The following is a 14,810-nucleotide window of genomic DNA, read 5'->3' on the forward strand; positions in this document are numbered from 1 at the left end:
CCGACAGCATCGGTAGGGGACCCGCAACGGATGTGGCCTGAGGATTGTTTCCAGGCTTCCCTTGTTGCACCTGACTGAGCCCATCCCATCAATTCAGTCCTTGCAAAAGAGCAGGGGGACCATATGTGACCTGAATGGGAGGCGCAAAGCTCACAGAGCCAGCCCTGGCCCTGGTTCATCCAAGTAGAATACTCTGGTAAGGTTCTGCCAGACGAAGGAGGAGCTGTGGAGAAAAAGGGGTGGAGAATCAGAAAGGCTGAGTTCTAATCCTATCTTAGCAGCCTGACTGACCTGAGCTGTGTTAATTAGCTCTGTGTTTGTCAAGTGTGTAGTGACACTTGAGCTTCCCTCCATCCTCCATCTCTAATCCGTTACGCTATGCACAATCAGATGTGTGCACGCGGTACTTTACCTGCACCTGTGATACTATTCTCATTTTTATTGTTTTTAAGTTCCAGATAAATGTGTATAAAATAAATGCACTTAAACAGGCTTGCTTATCAGCAGTATGTTGGTGGGACGACTCAGTAAAAGTATTTGCTGGGCGGTAAAAATAATATTTGGCGTAAGTTGTCATCGAATAACCTTTCAGTATTGAGGCAAAGCTCAAAACATTAGCTTCTTTGGTAAGTTGGGAAAGATAAGGGTATTTGAGGCCATCACCAATGAACTAATTGCATCCATTTAAATGGGCAAGTTGAAACGCAGGATCCTGATTAAGTAATGAAAACCATGTGCCCCTAGACTTCAACCATAGAGCCTTAGCCCAGTGGGGCCATAACACATAAATTGAGGACATAGCATGGTAATTTGCTCCAACTGTGTGAAATTAATTCAATGTACTTTGAAGAGGGGGAAAAAAAGCGTGCTATGTTATATACCTTCGTGTTCTCAATGTAGCTGCATTTTCACTGCCTTAAAAAAAGGGGGGAGTGTTCAGTGTTATAGAGGTCAAAAATTTGATTGAAACAAATTAAGAGTAAGAAATCACTTTTGCAATGATTTAGCTGCTTTAAGCAGTTCAAATCATGAGTGGTTCTTGTTGTAATTTCTAACAGTATGCTTAATTGTATGTGGAAAAAGCATACCAGAAAACTATCACTGGCCTTTTTTAGATCTCAGAGAAAAGCTGTGAAAATGGTAAAGATAAAAGGTATTTAAAAGTTGACAGATTGTCAGCAAGGGTTCATACTCTTCAGTAAATACTTTCACTATAAGGATAAGCAGGGACAATGCAACTTCGTCTTCTTTCAGAGTATACAATGCAAACTTTCTTCTTCCCCTTCTTACACAGTTTCATTTATCTGGCTGTTGTCAAGGGATAAATAATCTGTTTCACTGAAGTGATTTTTTCCAGGTGATTAAAGCTTACCTCTGCCTACCCACATTATTTTTTTGCTTGAACTATTTTTGATGAAAACATGGCACACGCTTCTTTACTTTTTTACATGGCGTATATAAAGGTGGTTAGATCATTTCCTGGATTTGGGCTCCTCATGCCAAACACTGCTTTTTGTTCCTTGCCATCATCCTGTTACTCTTTTTTTTTTTTTTAAAGATTTTATTTATTTATTTGAGAGAGAGACAATGAGAGAGAGCACATGAGAGGGGGGAGGGTCAGAGGGAGAAGCAGACTCCCTGCCGAGCAGGGAGCCCGATACGGGACTCGATCCCGGGACTCCAGAATCATGACCTGAGCCGAAGGCAGTCGCTTAACCAACTGAGCCACCCAGGCGCCCCATCCTGTTACTCTTCAGACAGCTAAATTGTGGGGCTGAGTGCCTCTGTACAAATAATCACCCATTTCTATTCTTTTATGGTTACTGGTATTCCTAATCGTAGGGCTCCCCTGACTAGTTAGCAAATCTCGCATGGGGTGCTGAGAACTTCGTGTACATTATAGTTTTGGTAATCTGCCTAACCCCCCAAGAAATGAGATTATTTCTCCTGATTTATGGGTGAGAAAATTGAAGTTTAAGAAATGAGGAGTAAGCGGCAGAGCTGGGATTTGACCCCCCGTCTGTCAGGGCAACAATGTTTGTTGATAGCTAATTGCAAGAGTTGCCTCCTAGTCTGTTTCTCCTCTCTGCCTCTATTTGGGTATTTCTGTCTATCCCCTTGCTTTAAAGACCTTCGCCCAGGTCAGGACCCAAGATTAGGTGTCTGGTTCTTTTACGGGTCATATTTTGGGTATCTTTTTCCTTGAATGGGGTCCTGAGGGTACTTTTGCTGATTCCTAGATTCCCAGACATGTTCTGCACAATTGCAGTTTCTGGAACTCTAACCTGCGAATTCATCACGGCGTATGCTAAGGCTTTGGGGGGATTATAGGATTTTCTGCATTATGATTAAGCAACATAATCAAGAAACCTGCAATCAGGAATGCTTGGCAAGTCCAGAATGCAGGGGTCAGCAAACTTTTTGTGAAGGGCCAGGGGCTAAATACATTAGGCTTTGCGGGCCATATGGTCTGTGTTCACCTATTTAACTCTGTCTTCGTAGGGAAAGAATAGTCATAGAGTATATGTAAAATAATGGGTGAAGCTACATTCCAATAAAATGTGATTGATTTTTAAAGATTTTATTAATTTTTTATCTGAGAGAGAGCACGGGGAAGGGCAGAGGGAGAGGGAAAGAATCTCAAGCAGACTCCCTGCTGAGCCCTGAGCACCACAGGGAGCTCCATCTCATGACCCTGAGAACACGATCTAAGCCAAAACCAAGAGTTAGATGCTTAACTGACCAAGGCATCCAGGCGTCCCTGATAAAGCTTTATTTAGAAAAACAAGCAGTGGGAAGATAGCAGGAGGGGAAGAATGAAGGGGGGGATATCGGAGGGGGAGACGAACCATGAGAGACGATGGACTCTGAAAAACAAACTGAGGGTTCTAGAGGGGAGGGGGGTGGGAGGATGGGTTAGCCTGGTGATGGGTATTAAAGAGGGCACGTTCTGCATGGAGCACTGGGTGTTATGCACAAACAATGAATCATGGAACACTACATCTAAAACTAATGATGTAATGTATGGTGATTAACATAACAATAAAAAATTTTAAAAAAAAGAACAGTGCCTACACCAAAAAAAAAAAAAAAAGAAAAGAAAAAAAAAGAAAAACAAGCAGTGGGCAGGAGATGGCTTATAGGACTGTTCTTGACTAACTCCTGTTGTAATGGGGGAAAGGACCAATCAGGATATTTAAAAAGCCTAACTAGGTAGTTAGTTCAGAGGCAGTGAGTGGCCCATGGACTCTGGAGCCAACTGCCTGGATTTGTCTCTTAGCTCTGCGGCTAACTAATGTAGGCAAGTATTTTAATCTCTCTGTGCCTTGGTTTTCTGTCCTTAAAATGAGGAAACTAATAGTCCTTACCCGAGAGGGTTGCTTTGAGAATTAAGGGAATTATATGTAAAGTACTTAGGAGGGTACCCAGGACAAAATGAGCCTTGTATAACATTCTGTGAAGTTCAGAATCATGAGGAATCCGATTTCCAGTAATACAAAGTATTGTAAGGAGTTGTTGGACAGCACAAGACTTCCTGTGCTCTAAGTGGAGTGGAGGGTGGCCATGAGGCTGCCTGCCGCCTGTGGAGGATGGGTGTGCGGAGGGAGGGGGGAGGTTTGCTAGTGCAGGCAACACAGGGGGTCAGGGGAGACCCTGGCCTGGGAGTTATGGTGAACTGGGTTTAGCAGTTCAATCTTTAAGTCACTTCCCTCTAGGGCCCTGCTTTCCCCATCTATAAAATAAGGGGCTTCACCTCGGTTAGTGGATGTGAACCGTGTGCCCACTGGTTGAAGTCTGCCTACAGAGAGCTCCATGAACCCCTAGAGAGTTTTTTAAAAAAATTTAAATTAATCATCAGCAATAATGAATCAGGAGGTTCCGCAAGAATTCTGGATTCCAGGTTTCTTTTAAAAATTCAGAAGCTTTACCAACGCTGGCTGCATTCCCTCATGGCAACAGTTGGCTAGCGCTGAGTAATGGCGGCCCATGGGTTCTATCATTGATTTGCTGTAGCAGATGCTGCTGATGCCCAGCCCACATCCTTGCCCTTCAACTTCAGCGCAGGCCAGCTTGACTTCCCACTGCCAGCACCTGTGTTCATCTGTCTGAGGAGTCTCTCTGACTGTGGAAGTGGTGGGGGTGAGGGCCAGGGAGTCAACGCCCACCCCTCCAGTGATGAAAGGTTCAGCATACAGACACCTGAGCTCCCTTGCCCATCTGGTGAGATAACCAAGGTGTTATTTTACACCAATTTCGAGAGCTTGCCATGGGGTTAATCTCTAGTCACCTACAGTGACAGTTGACTTAATAGGACACTCGTTTTTTAGTGGTCTGTCATTCTTTTTCTCATTTCCCCACTCTCCTACTGGTGTTCCCTGGGATGGCCTCTCAAATAAACACCTTACAGTTGAATCCTTGTCCAAGCTTCTGGAGGAAATCAGCCTAAGAAAACCATAGTCCCTACCACTGAGGCCAAATGAGATTTGCTCTTGTTTTTCATCATGCTTGGGCAGTTTTGCTCGGGTGGAGAAATAGTTGTCCATCCCATGTCTATCCAAGGAGGAAAGGTTAAGCACTGAATGGGCTGTAGGGTTCTAGAAGAATGGGAATGTATTTCATTGTGTAAGTAAAGAATAGATGGAAAGCTTTTGTGCAAATGATCTTTGTCACTCACTGAAGTCTTGGCCCTTAGGTGTCTGAATTTCTGATTCCTTCAGTAAAAGATCCTTATGGATTCTTAAAGTGGGGACTATTTTAGTGGAGTATCCTATGAGAAGCAGCCAGAACCCCTGCAGTGATGGATGAATTGTTTTAAACTGCCTGAAGAGATTCGCATTTTAAAAAAGGAGATCTGAGAGTCAAGTTTCTTTCCTAATAGGGTGACCAACTATCCTGATTAGGTCGGGGCTGAGACCTCTCCTGGGAAGCACTAAACGTGGGAAAATCCCAGGCAAACAGGGAATAAGCTGGTCACCTACTCTAGATACGGGTCACACCTAGGACCTGTCAGAGTCCACCCCCTGAAAGGTTATGTCTCTCCTATCTCTATATGTGTGTGTATATGTCTTCTTACATATCTTGTAATAAAATCATATTTTTTTTAAAATGACCCCAAACTTAAATGTATGTTGACATGAAATAACTCTTTTCCAAATTTCTAATTATAAAAATCTGAGTACGTTTAGCGGCATGACTTCAGTTTTCCTTTGTGTCTGTGCCTCTGCTTTGCTGCTGTTCGGTCTTGGTTGGCTGTGGGGGAGCACGACACCATGAGTCAAAGGAGTCAAACCCTCAGTATCTCTTCCCTTTCATGGCCTCTGCTCTGTCACTCGAGCAGGGGTTCTGCAGGGTTGCACCCCACATTTGAAGCTCTGAGCACTCTCCTCAGAGGTAAATGGGGAATCTGGTTTGTTTGAGGGTAAAACACTTCCGTGTACATTTGCTCTGCCCTGACTTACCTGTCAGCTTTCTCCTGCTGGCTATTTATCTCTTTTTAGTGATACCGTGTTTTAATCAGAAATGAGCTTGTGAAAATCTTTGCACCCAAATTAGAAGAGTGTGACAGCTGGATGAGGGAGAGGAAGCCATGCCCCCAGACAGAGGACACAAATAGCAAAGGGCGTGAGTGGCACCAGAATGTGGGAATCTCTGAGAATCAGAAACCAGATGTGTTGTCCTCATAGCACAATGTGGAAGGAAGACCTGGGAATTGGAAGTTTCGCATGATTTGGGGTATGAAATCAGGTAATTTAGACCCTGGAGTAAATAAGTGAGACTCTGTAAGTAGGTTTGGAACCAGAAAGATATTTGTGTTTGAACCCAAGATCCATCATTTAACTCCATTTATAACCTGGTACAAGTCAGGGAACCTCCCTGAGCCTCAGTGTCCTCATTCATAAAACAGACATGAGAAGAAATGGAAACCAACCCTTGAGTGCCTGCGATGTACTCCCATCAGTGCTAGGGACATTAGAGGAATTGTTTCATTTAAAATTTTACAGTCCTGCAAGGCTGGTATAATTGGCCCCATTTTACAGATGAGGAAATCGAGGCACCAGCAAGTCAAATAATTTTCCCAGCATCACTCAGCTGGTAAGTGATGACGCCAGACTTCAAGTCTGGGTCAGGCTGACTCCAGAGCCTCTGCCAGCCTGTCATAGCTTACTTCTCACAGTACTGGTCTTTCTTGGGTCCATCCAGAAGCTTATCCTGAGGTAGACTGCAAGTCGTTTATTTGGGCAGCGCAGGAAAGAGCCGCGGTGGAGTCAGGAAATGAGATAAGGAAAGGAAGGCAGACAAGAAGTATGTTATCAGTCCAGCTATTCCAGTGGACTAGCAGAGCTCCATCCCAGTGGGGAAACTCAGAAACCAGCACAGTGCCTACATGCCCCAGAGTGCAACACAGCACAGTGATCTCATCCGAGGGGTGAGGGAGCTGGGGTGTTTACACACCAATCGAGGGCTGCTTCTGAGAGGTGGAGTGATAATTCCTAGGTGCCTCCCTTGTATCCTGTGTCTGGCAAACTAGGACTGCCAGCCCCAGGAAGCCCTTGGCAGAGAAATGCAGGTGTGATGGTTGGGAGCAGGACAGTGTGTCTGGAAGCAGTAAGGAGAAGGGAGTGTGGAAAGAGCACTGACAGCCCCTGCTGCAGTGGATGTTAGAACCAGAGACAATATGTACAGAGGCAGGCCTAGGGCCACCATTTATGGAGGGCATACTATGGTTGTGCGCATAATTATCAGTGAGAGGACTTTTGAGGTTTAGTCTGGGTTTTGTGAATCTTTACTTGACCTGGAATTGTTCCCAGGACCTGTAGGAAGGCCTAAGGGAGGTCAGCCTGCATGTGTTGATCATGAACTTGGAATAAATGCCAGGCCTGGCCATCCCCCCACAGTAGGCTGTATCCTTGGTGGCTCCATCCATCTGAGGTCCATTGAGATGTCTACTACCTCTGGGTCTGGGTCCAGAGGGAGGAGTTGGAGTGGTTGCTTCCCCACAGAGCCAGACACCTCTTCGTCCATTTGGAAATCCAAAGTTTACCCACCCTGTGTGCTCTGAGGAAAGGAGTTTGAAAAAGGATTGTGAGCCAAAAGCAGGAAAGGATAAATGTAGCTTGGGTGCCATGAATAGCAAGGACTTCTGTTTTTCTTATGATGATAACAGCTTGTCTCCTGTTGGTAATAACCCATGCATTTTCTCTGGGCATGTGGCCGCTGCCGTAGAGACTGTATTTCCCAGCCTGCCTTGTGTTTGGTGTGGCCATGTGACCAAGTTCCGCCTAATCCACCTCAAGGCATGGGAGAGGAAGTGGTATGTGCAGGTTCTAGCTGTTCCCATTGAGAGAAAACACCTACTTTTTCTTCCCTCCTTGTCTTGAACTCTGGAACAAGGAAGTGGTGATGAGCCACTGTCAACCCTGGGGGTGAAGGCAATAATCCAGTCATTGGTTTGCAACCTGGGGACTTCCCCAGGTGAAATCTGAAACTGATCCCCTTAAATGGAGGGCAAGAGGAGATTGAAGAAAGAGGCAGACCCCTGCACCCTCTGAAGGCTGAGTCCTTGAAATGGCTCCTACTGAGGGAATGCTGGGCAGAACATATATTCCAAGGATGGGCAGCGGGGGGGTAGAGGGTGGTTAAGGAGCCACTGATTGCCTGGCCCCAACTTATGTATCAACCAGCAGTCACATCCTCTGCATGACTTCCAACACCAAGGCATGACAGAGCATGAAGGTGAAAGAGGTCTGGGTCCTTCTATCTCTGTGTGGAACAGAGCTGTACTACCAGCCCCTGCCCCCTGCCAGACCTGCCATCTACTTGAAGTTGGACTTGAAGCAGAACTTATCTAAATGACTCTTACTCGGTCTTTGTTAAAACCAAGAACCTATATTTTAACTGATATAAAGGCTTGATACATGACTTAGCCTCAGCCAATGGCAGTTACTCAAAAAATCATGGGAGTTGGTGCCAGGAAGACCTGGGTTTAATCCTAGCTCTGCCATTTACTAACTGGACGATGTCAAATAAGAGATTAATCTAAACATCTTCTGAGCCTGTGGCATGCATTACCATATTTAATACTCCAAAGCCAGTCTCTGGGGGCAAAATGCCCAGCACAATGCTTGGCACATAGTCAACAATCAATGAAAGATGGCTATTGATGTTATTCATATCATTATTAATTATTCACAATGCTGCTCGCTGACCACTCAGGCAGTAAGGCGTTATTAGTAACCTTATACCTGCTGGCTCTGAGGTCTAGAATTAATTTTGCAAATTTCTAGAGGGTTTGGGTGATCCATGGTAAATTAGCAGGTCAGCAGAAACCATATGTTCCGGGGCGCCTGGGTGGCTCAGTTGGTTAAGCGACTGCCTTCGGCTCAGGTCATGATCCTGGAGTCCCGGGATCGAGTCCCGCATCGGGCTCCCTGCTCGGCAGGGAGTCTGCTTCTCCCTCTGACCCTCCTCCCTCTCATGCTCTCTGTCTCTCATTCTCTCTCTCTCAAATAAATAAATAAAATCTTTAAAAAAAAAAAAAAAGAAACCATATGTTCCCTCAGACCTCTGTGGGGAGCAGGCATTTGCTTACCTCAGGTAAAGGATATCGTCCAATTAGTGGAGCAGAGGATATGTCTAATGATGACGTGGACAGACCTCCTGGGGTCTTTTGATCCCTCACAACCCCGGGTAGGTATGTGAGGGTGGCAAGTACGGGTGGGGGAACCTGCTAGTCAGGGGAGAACTAAGTATCTTCATTGCCAACACTCTTCCCTGGCTGACCCGGGAAGCCTCATCTTTAGTGTTGGGACAACTGCTAGTGGTTTACCTGATAGCTGCTTCCTCCACTCTTGGTAACAGACCCCCAACTTTATTTGAGGTGAGGTAGTGTGCTTTGCTGAAAGACTACATTTCCCTTCCTCCCACACTATTAAATATGGCAGTGGGACCAAGTGCTGGCCAGTGAAGTGTGAGCAAATGTTTTGTGGAGCTTCTGGGAAGGGTCCCAGTTCTTAGCTGACTCAGGTGCCTTTGCATGCTCTTTTGCTTTTCCATCTTCCTCCTTCTGCTTCCTAGAACACTGGTTTGATGGCCGTAGCTTCAACAACTATTTTGTGACTTGAGAGAGAAACCATGGGCTCAGGATGGCAGAGTAGAACGTAGAGGGATGACCTTTCTGCTGGAAATGGCTCCTGCACATGAATATTGGAGTGCCACTCAAAGCTCCTCCCCCACTATCACCCCTCCCCACCATTTTGGCTTTATGTGGACTTGTTGGCCTTCCCCTGATTTTACATTAAGCATTTCAGTAGCCTCGAAGGTTCAAAGCGCCATGCCACAGGACTACAAAGCTACTTCTCTCATCTTCTTGTGGGGATGAGTTAATTTCTTCATCCTTCTTGCAGATGCCTGGAGTCCAGCTTCCCAACAGAATAATCACTGATACCATCATTCTGTCCATTGTACCGACTCAGGACTGAACTTTTTGATGTTTAACTATTCTCTAACTTTTTCATTTGTTATTTTACAGCCTTTGCTTGTGGTCAGCGTTCTTTGTTTGTTTGTGGTTTTTTTCCCCAAATACAATAACACTTCTTGTTTGCTGCTTTTCTGAATTTGTGGATGGATTCCTGAGGATTGTTCTTGCAGCAGAAAGATGTTGGAAAAGGCCTTAGAAAAATAACCTGGGGGGGTAACCTGAGGTTTGAGGCCTCTTGGTCATCTCTGTTGAATCAGTAAGCTCGACAGTCTGCTGGTTATTCATCTCTTGCTTCTCATCTCCAGGCCCATCTTCTTCTCCTCTGAACTGTGATATCGGGTAGAAGTCTACAGGTTACATTTGTCACGTTCCCTTTTAGCTGGCTTCTGATTAGGCTCTGTCAGGGGAAGGTGGTGGCTGGAGACAGGGATACAGGAGGACAGGGAAGGGATTTATTTCTGCTTCCAGCTCAAGTGTGAAGCTCTGCAATGGCAGCAGGTATCAGTGAGACTTCAGCCGGGAAATGTGTGCTTGAGTGGAAAGACCAACCCCAGTCCCATACTTACAAACGCCTCTTGCAAATCCAGAGCATCTAAGTCAGAAAGTGGCTTAGAATGATAAGGGAGGTAACTAAAGTGCCCCAAACATGTGCAAACTTCACAACCCGCTACAAGGTTCTTTCATTCATTTATTCATTCAGGAAACATTAATTGCATGTCTGTAGCAACTGTGTGAGTGTCCATGGGGATCATAAAAGAGGTGATTGAAAGAATAATCTGGAGAGGAAGTGTTACTTTGGATTAACTCTGAAGGAAAGTCTGTTTTTGGAGTCTGTCTTTCAGATGAGCCAGAAGGCCGAGAATGAGCCAGCCATGTGATCATCTAGGGGGAGAGCATTCCTAGGCAGAGGGTACGGCTAGAGCACAGGTCAGGGAAGTAAGAACATGCCTGGAAGGTTTTAGGAATAGAGAATGGGCCAGTGTGACTGGAATGAAGTGAGCAGGGGAGAGTGTGGTGAGGCAAGATTAAATCATGGAGGGCCTTGTAGACTGCTGTGGAGGGTTTGTATTTTATTCTAAGTACAATGGGAAGCCAATGGATTATTCTAAGCAGAGAGGTGACATGATCTGACTCACAATTTTTTAAAAAGTCGCATGAGGTATTTACTAGGTGAGAACATCAGTAAAAGCAGCATGTTAGCTGGAAGGGTGTAACCATGCTTCAGGCAAGTGGTGATGGGGCTTGAACTAGGAAGAAGATTCTTCAGGCAAGCCCATTAAGAGAGATACAAAGGGAGGGCATAAGGGCAGGGCTTTGGGGGCCAAGGAAGCCAACCCAAGGACTGACAAAAGAGGCTGCGAGGAAGTTTACCAGCCAGAAAGTTCATCTGCCAGGAAGTTCACTGTGTCACGAAGCCCACTCAGGGTCTCCGAGGCAGAAATCCAAGTGCCTTCCCCCTTAGCTTTAAGGCCTGGCCAGACCCCAAGACTGGGTGAGCATTCATTGTGTGTGGGGGGGGAGGTGGAGCAGCCCCCCTGGGAACCACTCACTGCCCTGAGAGGACCCAGTCGCGGTGTAAATAAGCGCTCACTCCAGACAGAACTGGGGGTCTCCTCCTGGGAATATCTAGAACAAAGTGGAAAAAGTGAGAGTACTAGGAGCCTGAACAAGCCCCATTACAGTCCAAGTAAGACCAGGAGGGAGAGTAAGCCTTTCTAATATTGCTTTTTCTGACTTGAATTCTTTTCTTTCCTCTTTATTGCTGTTTGCCTGTCTTAGCATAAGCTTCCCTTACGGTAGAGCTGAAGACAAGTGTGCCTGTGGGTGATTTGGGGAAGAGGTCTCAAGGGTCTGAGAGGAGATTGTGGAAATAGGGAAGCAGGATGCAGACCATCACCTGGGGCGACTAGATCTCTATCCCCCTGGGGATGCTTTGAGATGCCATATAAAATGCACCTTAGAATTTCTACCCGTGGGGAGAAAAAGGGAAGTGTTTGTCCATGGACAGCTTCGTGAGCGTCAGCACCCTCACACTTCTGGGCTTGCCCTTGCCTCACCGCGGAGTGGCTCCTGGCAACCCTCCTGTGCCCAGGCCCAGGGTGGAGAGCCCAAAGGTCTTTCCTTGTAGGCTTTTGCATTAAATACTCTTTTAAAATGCTGGGTTTGGATTCTAGAAATGTCAGAGAAGCTAGCCAGAGAGAAAAAGGGTTGAAGTAGAGAAAATATAAAATGGCTGCCAAGAGCCAGCAAGATTCCTGAGGCAGGAGGAGGGATAGAGAGTTGCCTGTGGGAAGAAATAAGAGGTAACTGTTTTTTAGCAGAGGGTTTCCTAATTGTTAGGCAGTGCCCCCCACTTCTCTCTCTCCCCCACCCAACACACATTGCACTAGCCACATGGAAAGACTCTAAGATCCCCAAATATGCTAGACAATCTTGACTGAGGTCCCTTCCACACCCCTATCCCCTGTCTTCTCCCAGCCATGCACACCTACACACTTGGCTTGGTTGTTCACCCTCATCACTGAAGACCCACATCCCTCTCTGTCTCATGGCCTTCCTTAATTTCCCAAATTTGGCAATGTGTACTGTCTTCATTAGAGCTTTTGATTCTAAGAGCCAGACCCCCACTCAAAGAGGTTTAAGTGAAAAACAAACAAATGGATGTAGGGTAGTGTTCCTCAGAATGTAATCCACAGATCACTGACATCAGGATCGGCGGGGTGTACCCATCCCTGCGTCATGCCTACCTGCTCTACCAGGAGCCTGATGGCCCAGCCCATGAACAAGCCGCCCTCATGATTCTTTTGCACATTCACATTTAAGAATCCCATTTAAGACTGTCCCAATGCTCTGTGAAAAGAGTACATAGAGCCAGGACTCAGAAGAACCAGAACCATGTCAGACATCTGCCTAGGTGTGCAGGAGCTTAGTCTCTTGTTCCCCCACTGGTCTCTTAGGTTACCCTCCTTTGCTTACACATGGCTCCCTCATTTCTAAATGCTGTGGCTCCCACAGCCAACAGGCTCAGCCTCCAAATCCCCATCCCAAACACCTGGATTGAGCCAGGTTGGGTTAGGGGTCTCCCTGCTCCAGCCAGCTGTGGCCCAGGGGATGGAAGGTAGATGGCACCTGATCTGATGTCACTGTCTCTGCCATGGCTGTGGGCCAGGTAGTTTTTTAAGAATGGTGGCTGAGAGAAATTGTCCTTTCTAGTGCAATGTCCTATGAGGCTTTGATTTTCTCCTATCCTACCATTTACCATATAATATTGTAATTGGCAGTAAACTTCTCAGCATCCACCATTAAGCTGGGAGAAATTTCAGGATGAGACCACCATCTTTTACGTCCTTATATTCCCAGAATTTACCAGAAGGCATATCATCAAGAAGGAATTCAATAAATAATGAATGACGATTGACCAGATACATCACTGCAAATATGTAGGACCATATGATTCCATGAATTTTTGAAAGTTTTAAGTCAATTTTATTAAAGCATCGTGTACACACACTAAAACGCACTCATTTTAATGGGACAGTTTAATGAGTTTGACAAATGTATGCACCAGTGTAGCCATGTGCCACTAAAGATATGGAACATTTTCATCACGTCAAAAGTCCCCTCTCACAAGGGGCCACTTTTTAATTCTTCTGTATTTGCTTGGGAAAGGAGTCATCCACATTCAGACCCTGGTGGTGCTTCTGCAAGACACGTGGAGAACAGAAGCAGTAGCAATTCCTGGGATCTTATTAGAAATGCACATTCTTGGGCCCTACCCTGGCCCACAGAATCAGAAACGCTGGGTGGGGCCTAGAGATCTGTTTTTCACGAACCCTCCAGGTGATGTTGATGAATGCTTCAGTAGGAAAACCATTGCACTAAGTCATCTGGGGTTTCTTAAAAATAGATAGCTGGGGGGATCCAGATGCATGATAGCAGCCCCTGGGAGCTGCACTGGGATCAAAGGAGGCCCCAACATGGCCTGAGCCCATAAAGTGGTGCCCATCACTGTGTGGGGCCTGTCTGCGGATGGATTTGGAAGCAGATGGTCAGAGTCCGGAGGATTGGTTCTTTTTGCAGCATGGCTCTGGAAGATCCCAGTGTCACTGCAAATGTATAGGAACACATGACCCCCAGTAATGACTCGGGGCCTTTGATAGCTTTGGACCTCCTTATGCAATGAGGCCTTTGAAATGACTATCTTATGATGAGATTTGATAGTTGGGCAGTCCTTCTCCTCTTTGGAAGAATTCAGGTCGAATCTCTGATCCTATTGCTACTTTCATTTAAAAATTTTATTTCCTCTGTTCAACTCTTCCTTTGCCTTTATGATATTCATTTAAAAAATTTATGTGCATGACTTTGTACTCTTTGTCCACAAGGTTGTGAACAAATCAATCCAGTAGTAGCTGGGCTACAGTTGTGATAGAAGGAAAGTAGAATGAAGAGAGTGTGTTGTGTGTACTGTATGCTACTTGAAAAAAACAAGAAATAATGCACCTAGGAATTGTGACTTCAGGAACGATGCTGTCTGATATACAGAGTAGGTTGCTGAAGAGATTTTTGAGGGAGAGGAGGAATGGAAGTATGTAAGTGTTTCAGGAAGAAATACAGGCAGGGGTGCCTGGGTGGCTTGGCTGGTTAAGCATCCGACTCTTGATTTTGGCTCAGGTCATGATCTCAGGGTCATGAGGCCGATCGAAACCCGGATGGGTCTCTGCAGTGGAGCCTGCTTGAGATTCTCTCTCTGCCCCTCCCTGCTCACTCTCTCTCTCTGTCTCTCTCAAAAAAAGAAAAAAGAGATACGGGCAGAACAAACAGATGTTAGGAAAGGTTATTCAAAACTTGAAAATAAAGCAGAAAGATTACTATTTGTCTTTTCAACATGATACTAGAGCACTGTCAAGTCAAGCCCACGCAGGGGTCATCCAGCTCTCTGAGGGAAGGAACTTTGACTCCTGATGAACTATTGATGAGAGCCCAGATTCTGTAAAGTTAAATGCTAACTTGCAGGAAACTGAAAATGATCCAAATGTGTTCCTTCTAAGAGAGATTATATCAATTTACTATTGCTGCTAACAAATCACCACAAATTTACTGCCATAACACAACAGAAATTTATTATCTTATATTCTGGGGGTGAGGAGTCCTAAATGGGTTTCACTGGGCTAAAATCAAGATGTTGGCCAGGTAACATTTGTTTAGAGGTTCTAGGAAAGAATCCATGCCCTTGTGTTTTCCAGCTTCTGGAAGCTACCTGCATTTGTTGGGTCTCAGCTCCTTTCTCCATTTTCAAAGCTAGCAGTTTAACATCTTCCAGTCTCTCCCTGAC

Source organism: Mirounga leonina, unplaced genomic scaffold (assembly GCF_011800145.1).
Source record: "Mirounga leonina isolate KUSES-001 unplaced genomic scaffold, KU_Mleo_1.0 Mir_94, whole genome shotgun sequence".
NCBI lineage: Eukaryota > Metazoa > Chordata > Mammalia > Carnivora > Phocidae > Mirounga > Mirounga leonina.